This window comes from Coturnix japonica, chromosome 15 (assembly GCF_054131305.1).
Source record: "Coturnix japonica strain WE chromosome 15, WE-NBRP24, whole genome shotgun sequence".
NCBI classification, from domain to species: Eukaryota; Metazoa; Chordata; class Aves; order Galliformes; family Phasianidae; genus Coturnix; species Coturnix japonica.
The window spans coordinates 17,459,386-17,468,288 of record NC_140677.1 but is presented as its reverse complement, the minus strand read 5'-3'; the positions used below and the strand labels follow the sequence as shown (position 1 = coordinate 17,468,288).

General features: G+C 50.3%; 1 long non-coding RNA gene across 1 annotated transcript; it reads left to right on the top strand.

Annotated features, from left to right (window-relative positions):
* Positions 1-1,867: 1,867 nt before the first annotated feature.
* LOC146758413 (uncharacterized) lies at positions 1,868-4,884 on the top strand. Its single transcript, XR_014934685.1, has 2 exons — positions 1,868-3,309; positions 4,440-4,884. It is a non-coding gene; the product is annotated as an uncharacterized LOC146758413 (long non-coding RNA).
* The last annotated feature ends 4,019 nt before the right edge of the window (positions 4,885-8,903 follow it).

Here is an 8,903-nt window from a genome sequence, read left to right as displayed (position 1 = left end):
AAAAGACAAGTGCATGGACCTTTTTCTTTTAGAGCACATTTCATCCTGGGATGAAACACAGGTCATCAGTTGAAGCATTGTGACTAAAGAGAGCTGCAAAGGATCTGAGTGCATACCTGAGTGCATTAGGTTAAATACTGCCTTTTTAGACAACCTTTGAAGGGAAGTAGCTTTCTGATATTCTCAAAATGTTATTCATGCTCTGCGGAGAGACAGTGTAAGGTTTTACAACACCGAAATTCCCCTTACAGAAAAGTGATTTGTTCCCAGTAATGGCTATGTAATCTTGGCTGCAGCACGGGCCAAGGTCTTGACGGAAGTCTTGATTCATGCATGGCTTTTCTCCAAGGATTCCTGGATAGTCTGCTCTGATGCTGGGCTCCCCACTTACCTGCAGCCCCTTTTCCTGTGCAACAAGTTGGATTGCAGCTGCTGGGACTGAATAGATGAACTGGGCATGTTTGTCTTATGTTGCCCATGGGTACAGCGAGAGAGGGGTGGTCTGCATGAAGGGGAAGAGCCCGCCTGGTCATTCTTGGCTTGAAGAGACTTCTGTTGGAAGTGAGGGGCCAGGGTTCACACTGCAGCCTACATTTCACCACCAATCCCTCCCATTGCTGAAGTTCTGTTGTCTGTTAATCAAGCAAGGCTTATTTTTCCACACTGCAAAGTGAATTCAGCACCGCTGGCAAAGCTGGGGGCTGGGAATTTTTAATTACAGTTTGTGTAGTTCTTTGGGGCTCTGACGGGAATGGTGCAGGAGCCCTGGGAAGAGTTTTATTATGTATTGGCAGATATTTATATTTCATTCTGTATGTGAGCGCTGTGAGGCCTGTCAACAACTCCTTCCTGATGCTTGGGTACATGGGGCATCCTAGTACAAGTACTGCACATACCCCTCCCCTGTAGCCACTCGCATTCTCTGGGCATCTCTGCATAGTATGAGAGGGGCCTGCACAGCTGCACTGCCTGCCTCCAGATGAAATAAGCTCCCATCTGGCATGTGATGTGCAGGGAATCATAGAATGTCCTGGGTTGAAAATGACTTCAAAAATCATCTAGTTTCAACCCTCCTGCCACAGGCAGGGGCACCAACCACTAGAGCAGGTTGCCCAGAGCCACATTGAGCCTGAGATGGAAGAAGGAGAGCCCTGATGTGCTGCTTTCACAAGGCTTTTCCCACTACAGCACCTCTTCCTTCTGCACCACAGTCATGTCCTGCATTGACCTTCCTGCCCCTCTCCTAATCAGAACAACACCTCCTTAATTATAATCCAACAAATTCTCTACTTCTACCTGGAAAGAATGGGATTTGGTCCCAGGGAACAAATGCAAAGATGTAAGTCTCTTTTCATGGGAAAGGAAGTCTGTAGAGTGTCCTGCTGGGAGCCCCGCTTTGCCTAAACCCCAGCATAATGCAGTAAGAAGTTAAGGTTATTAGTGGGCAAACAGCACAAGAGCGCTATTAAGCATGTCTTGGGGCTTTGTGGTCAAGTGCTCCGTGTTACTGCTGGCACTACACATTGCACAAGAGGATGCTTGTGGCCTTGCTGCAGCACTGGCACCCTGTCTGGCACAGGTGGTTGGCACTGAGGTGACAGGCAGCCCATGCAGCCCTGGGGGACTTGTGGGGCGCAGGTGGGCCTTGGGACAATTGGGGGCCTGGAAAAAGCATGTGTTAGCTATCAGTTAGCTGACAGCACTGGCATCTGTGTCCATGCATGTACACCTGTGTACTTCAGGCTTTGAGCTGGAGCCCAATGGGCTCAAATAAAAAAATCTCAGTGTGTGAAGGTGCTTAGAAGCCTATGGTACAACAGTGACTGGAAACTGTTCCTTAACTAGGGTGTTAATTTTCCTGTTACAGCTTTCACAGTGGAAGAACTCAGAGGCTACAGACACCTCGTGCTGGACAAGGCTTTGCTGTGTAGGAATGCACAGACCCGGCCCAGATCATGACAGCCTTAAATAACTGGGAGCTGCTTTTGGAGGAAAACTCCGGAGCTGTTTCAGCAGCAGCAGCATAGGAGAGAAATCTGTGCAGTCATTCAAGGAATGGCTGAGCTGAGGCATAAAGCTGCCTGCATCGACTCCTGCTCCGCTCACAGCTCAGGCCGTGCTAAAGCAGCAGAAGGGGCAGGAGCTCCTTCTGTGTGCTGCTTTTCCCACCAGCTGAGGACGGTGGGCTGCCTCAGTGGTGGAGGCACCAATATCAGCCACACAAAGACCATTTTCTGTGAGCCAGCTTCCACCTGAAAGCAACCAGGTCTGACGGGTGAGCTGCGGGGTGGCAGAGGCTGGTGCTCAGCACAGGAGCAGGGGCACACAAGGACACTGGAGCACAGCGAGAGCCTTGTCATGCAGCCTGCAGTCCCCAGCAAGTGCCTATTAATAAGCCATGCATGCGCTTCCTCCGTATATTTACAGTGTGCTTTCTCTCTATTAGCTTTGTAAACCACAGCTTCATTTTGACATGGTGAACGCTGTTCTTTCAGCAGTATTTTTGGTTCTCTTGGCTGGAGAAGCATTTTGGTGACATCTCCCTTGTTTGGAAAAGCGTGCAGGATTTCCCTTTACAAATTAACTCTGTCTCCAGATGAGAAGCTTCTGCCCATCCTCCAGGCGCCTCTCTGCTCCAGGGATGGTACCTGTGTGCCTGCAACACTGTCTGTCTGGCTATCACTTAATTGATGTGAAAGCACACAGGAGCAAGAACACCACCCGTGGAGGTGTCTGGAGCAGCACCAGGAGAATGGGCTGGGGGGTGTCCTGGGGTACTCAGGGACTGTCAATGAGCAGCAGCCTCCAGAAGTGCCACCAGGATCTGGCTGTTTTCTTACCCCCTCATCCCACACCGATGCTTCCACAAATGACCCAAGCCCAACACAGATGCAGAAATGGGCCAGGCAGCCGGTATGAGCCCAACCTGTGAGTCATACAGGGCTGGAAAAGTAAAGAAAAAAAAAGAATTTTCAGCCCAGGAATACAAATGGGAATCCGGAGCACTGAGCTCAGCTGCCCTCCACTGGGACAGGGAGAGCTGCAGGGAGCAGTTCAGAAGCCAGAGGGGAGCTCAGTCACACCCTCTGAGCAGCATCTTTTTGCTGTAACACGTGCGGCTCCTGCCAGAACGACTTCCTTGTCTTCAGCTGGAACTGAAACAAAAAAGGAATTGTGTGCAATGAGCTATTTATGGAGACATTTTTCTCAATGTTTGCATCACTACTGCAAGAAAAGCCAGCACCAGGACTTTCCTGCCATAGTTAAGAAAAACTCTCAGCTGTGGGGAGCCCCCCGGTCCTGCAAGTGGTAGGTGCATGTTGCATTCGGGTTGAGCCCTTGGATTTTGTCGGGATTTTTGAATACCCCCTTGCAATTAAAACACCCCCTGGGTTGTCTTGTTGCTAGCAAAGCTGACTGGGGCTGTGGAGGTGCAGGAAGGCTGGCAAGCAGGCTTGTCCCAGAGCACCAACCCAGATTCAATGAGCCCACCTTGACTGCAGGAACCTGGTTAGCTGGCAGCAAAGTCCCCGTGGAGAGGTTAGATAACACACGGTGGCTTAGTCACGCTGGAAGTAAATGTCTCTCAACTTGCCAAGACAAATTCCTCCCTGTTTTAATTAAATGTGAGCTCCTGGAGTGCCTAAAGCTGAGCTACTCTCCAGCTGCCCCCGCCCCTGCATCAGCCCGGTTGTGCCAGTCAGGTTTCAAAGCCGTTGTCCTCACTTACTAGCAGCACAAACAAGCTCTGTTTCCATTCACCATTGTTTCAGTGCCTGGTGGCTGCTAGAGGGGTGATAATAAAGTAAGGACTTAACTGTTTGGTATTCTGCCAGTAGCTGGAAAACACAGAATTTGTTATCCCAGCCTTCTCAAAAACAAGTGACAGATGCTCAGGTCCCAGGGCTTCACCAGGAGAGCCATGGCTCTCATCTGCTTTCTCCCTGCCCCAAGGATGAGGCAGGATGAGGCAGGCAGCACTCAGCAGGAGCAGCTGATGTAGGGGATGCTGAGCAAAGGAGCCCTTGGCACTGAATATCTTAAAAACCTTCTTCACTTAAACCTTGATTGTGCAAAAAAGCTTTCAGGATGCCATGGTTTATTTTGCCGGTTGTAAAGAGTGCCATTGACAATTGTTAAACAATTACATTTAATTTATACCAAAAAAGCACACCATATCTGCATCACATAAACAGCTCTAGAGATGATTATTCCTTTTACATATGGAGATGTCTGGGGCTCTCACAAAGGTCTGATGACCCTCCCACCCATTGCACAATACGTTTTACATATGTACAAAGGGCGCAGGACTGAGCCTGCGTGGGTTTACCTGTTCGTACTGGCAGCAGAGAGCTGCAGTTGCTCTGCAGGCAGGGATGGGTTTGAACATGCATGGTGATAAAAACCCCAAGTTCATAAATCCTTGTTTTCCATTGCAGAGGAGCTGGTCTGAACCTGACTGCAAAGCGCTGAGGGCTGTGAGACTGAGAAGCTTAAAAGGGAGCAGAGTATTGCGTCTATCCCTGCTCCCAGCACAGCCTGGGAGAAGAAAAGGATAAATGGAGAAGCATTTCAGCGCTTACTTCTCCTTCTTACAGAAATCACTATACATTACAAGTGCCTCTGCATGTTTTATAGCACTTAAAAAAGCACGTCTAGCTAATGTGGAAGTTGGCTTGTTCAGAGAGACACAAAATGTGCAGCCATAAAAATCCTCCAAGCTATCGCATTTTCCAGTGTCTGAAAGGAAAACGATGCTACAGGAGTCCCCCATGCTTTCTCCCAACCTGTTCACAATTGCTGACACAGATCCAAAGCATTCAGCTCAGCTCCCCTCAGCTCCCAGTGGCTGAGCAGAATAAAAACATCAATGCAGCATCTCAACAAGTTTCGCTGTATTGCTGCCACACAGTACAGATGTTTTGGTAGCAAATGCAGCCTCCATCCAAGGATGTACCTTTTGAAGAGGAGAGCAGCAGAAATGCTTTCACCCAGTTGAAATTAAAAACAAGTAGTCAGATTATAGAGGAAGAGCTAAGCAAATTGATGCCAAAATCCTGGAAGAGTGATGGTCCTGGAGCAATCTGCTTCCCTCGGCAAAAAAGGGAATGTGGCCTGTAGGGTTTGGCTTGGGAAAGTATGGCCTTATGTCCCTGAGAGCCACAGAGGGGTTGGGGATAATAGGGTCTCTCTGTCTGGCTCTTATTATTGCAAAACATTTGGGAATATAATATTTTGCCTTTGAAAAAGCCACTTCTTTGTCCAAATGTGATCAATAGGTTCAGCAAATGTCAGCAGGATCTATCAGATGTGTATGTGCACGCACAAATACTTGCTGTGCTCATGTAAACCTTCTTCCCATAGGAAACCAGGCATCCCCATGTGCTTAACTAAGCATTCTGTTTTTAAGGGCTCTCCCCATTTCCCCTTCCTCCCTTCACTTGGGTATTTGATGTACTGGATTGTCAGAGAGACGAGGGAGGAAGAGCAGCATTAGGATTAATGGTGATGGATGTCGATTCTCTTCAGACCTCTTGCCCAGTCCCACTTTGTAAGATGGCTGGGAGAAGCACCTCCATCAGCCTATTGTTCTCTTCAAAAAGATCCTGTCTGCAGAAGGGAAGTAATATATATTGAGCCAGGAAAGGGGTGGACATGCTGGGTGTGCAGGTGGCAGCAGCTGGAGCCATCCCTGACCATAACCTACTTAAGGAAAAGGCTGAAATCTGTTACTTGAACCAGGAGGCAGGAGCACTGGATGCTGGTGGGAGACAGTGAGATTCAGCCACCTGAAGGCATCTCCCTGAATGAGAATTACCTTCCCTATAAAGCAGCAGGCATCACTCTTAAGTGTTTTCAAGCTTAAATTGTTTCCCTAGGTGACATCCTGGTAAGTGGATTTCCCAATTAAGCACAACCCAATTAAGTGGGATGTACGGTAATTACCAAGTGCTCAGCAGGACCAGATCCATCTACAGCAGAAAGGCTCTTCCCCACTCTGGTAGGGGCTACAGGTGCTTCTATAAGCATGAAGGTGGGCAGCCTGGACATGAGGCTTTGCAGCCCTTTCCCTGCCAGTCAGCATCTTCTGTCCCCCCTCAGAGACCAGTTCCTGGTGCCAGTGCCCTGAGCTGCTGAAGCCCTGCAGCAGACGCGTGCAGCCTGCGCAGCTCCTCCAGCTCCATACGGCTGGTTTCGCAGTGCCACCCACTGGCACAGGCTCCCACAAACCCCCCTCCGCAGCTCTGCTCTGCTGCAGCTGATGTTCCAATGATGAAATATTAGAAGGGTAGCTCTGGTGGGCATCATTCATAGAGCAGACCCCACGTGTGCTGGCCCAGACCATCTGGAAGCTTTTTGGCGTCCGTTCTGGTGTGTCTGTGTCTGCTGAGCCCACGCAGCACAGTTGCTGGGTCTGCATCGTGCCAGATGTTGGCTCAGGCTGTGTTTAAAGACAATCAAATGGTGCAGTGCTGTGTCCTGCCTGCAGCGTGGCAGAGCGGGTGGTGAGCTGCCTTTTTGACCCTGCTGTGCTGGTCATACCAAGTCTCATAGTCTGTGGAGGAGTCTGTGTTCGTGTTCTCCCATGTAGGAGAAAATATGAAACCATGTCTGATTCTGAATGCCCCACTGCATGCTATAAGCATGCATCCCCATGGGGAGCATGCTCCCAGCAGGGGAGGGCTGGGGAATTCTGCAGGACAGATGGATGTTCTGCTTCCAATGCACAGCACAGCGGTCAGCCTGGTCTCTCTGAATGTGCTCTTTCCTTTCCTGAGCGCTGCACTTGTCTCTGCTGCTGGTTGAGTGTGTGATGCAAGTCCAGCCGACAAGCAGGAGGAAAGATGCAGCTGTCAGGGTTTCTGCACAGCAAGCTGCTCCTCACAAACCACATTTTTAACTGAGTGCTGATTTAAAATCAAGTCTGACAAATATCATGTTGGGGTTGTCAGGTCCGGGAGCACTGTCTTCAGAAAGTATGAAAAAGGCACCAGAGGAGAGCTTGACATTGCTTCCCAGATGACAGTAATTAAAGGCTTTTGCACTTGGGCTCTGGGAGCTGCTCCTCTTGGAAATTGACCTTGATTGAAGAGGAAGAGAACGATTAGACTGGAGGAGAGCGATGGGGGTGGCAGGAGAAAGTGCAGAGGTAAGTCTCAGTTTGTCTTCCAACTGTTTTCACCCCAGCTCCTCTGTCCCAGCCAGTGTGGAGGCAGCAGAGCTCCTGGCCTGGCTCTGTGGTGCACTGGCTGAGATGGAAGACAAAGGGGGGCCCCGCAGCTCTGCACCATCCAGCTCTGAGAACAAACATTCCAATCCCCCAGAGCCCTCCAGGCTCAGTGACACCAGCGTCACCCATCCCAGTGTAGCAACCCCAAAGCTGGGTTATCCCCATGCAGGGGTGTCCTCCTGTGTGATCCCCAGGGATTAAAGCTCTCTCCTGTGCACATCTTCAGCTGGATATCTTTAAGTACAGCACAGCAAGAGGAAAACCTGTGGCCAGGCTGTCTGCAGATGGGTGGGAGGTAAGCCCCACATCTTACATTTGGTGCTTGTTAATATTTGGATCAGACAAGCAGAATGCTTCATCCAGGGCGGTGTTTGTGTTTGCTGTAAAGCCAGTACCTCTGCAGGGTTACCATGAAATTCAAGGCAGCTTGTGAAAAATGCTGGTGGGATGAGGCATGACTACAGGCCACTGGCAGCAAAGCCCTGTGAGTCAGGGTAAAATCTGTGTTTGAAGCCAAAGGGAATGCACTGGGAGAGCAGCTGGACCTGGACACGATTCCTGGAGGATGCAGGGAGATGCCCTGAGCTCTCACTTTGTCACTGATGCTCCTATCAGTCCTCCTGGCTCTCCCCAGGAAAAGCTGCTTTCTGCAGGAGCTGGGCAGGTCAGAGAGGACAGGAGATGCTCTGCCTATGGCTCTGCTCACATTCACACCAGCCATTGGGGCCAGCCCATTGCATGTTGCGTTTAGCACAATAAAACCTCCAGAAAACAATATCTCAGTTCAACGTGCCCTGAATATCTTTAACAATCCCCACAGCTGCCTGCTGTGCCGTGCTTGGTTGTGAGCTCTGCTGTCAGGAGGCCCTTAACCCCGCTGATGCCAGAACGCACCGTTGTGCCCCTGCTGCCCACCTCTCCCAGCTCTGCAACAGTGTGACTTGATGGAAGGTGGCAGGGGTTGGGGTAACGCTGCCATAGAAACTGGTCAGTGTTTGGATGAGAGCAACTCCAAAAGTAATGATCTGTCCCTTTGATGAAGGGGGAGCTGGGGGGATTTAGTTAAGGGAAGCATTATGCTCCGAATAATGAGGGTCCATAAGCCACATCTCCGTGTTTGCCTCCCCAGAAGGGCTTTGCTGACAGCCCTGACAGGGAGCACGGATGTGGCTCCCGCACAGCAGCTGAGCTGCAGCTCCACGCTCCCAGGATGAAAGGCACAGCTCCGTGCAATATTCATTCACTCATCCTTCCTCTCTTCATTCATTTATTCACCCATTCATCTGGTTCATTCACTTTTCCCTGGCACTTCAAGGAGCAGTGCTGAGCCCCTATCATCCTGCACAGCCCACCCCCAGCCCACGACCTTGTGGGCTCAAGTCTGTACATTTTGCAGGGCAGATGCTGGTGTGGCCGGGGCATGGCCTGCAGTGTGCCCAGCCAGCCTCCCAGACCCTTAAATCCCACTGCAACCCTGGATTCTCTATGCTCTACTTTGTTTGCATCTTGTTCAGTTCGCATCCTCGTCATGGGAGCACAAGGAGGGGGACTGCATCGAAACTGCAAACACGGGGGGGTTCTTTCTTTTCACTGTGGTCTTTAGGAAAGACAGGAGTGCTTTAGGAGCGTCTCCCCTCCTCAGTCACGTTAGAGCTGCCAGGTGACTGAGTGG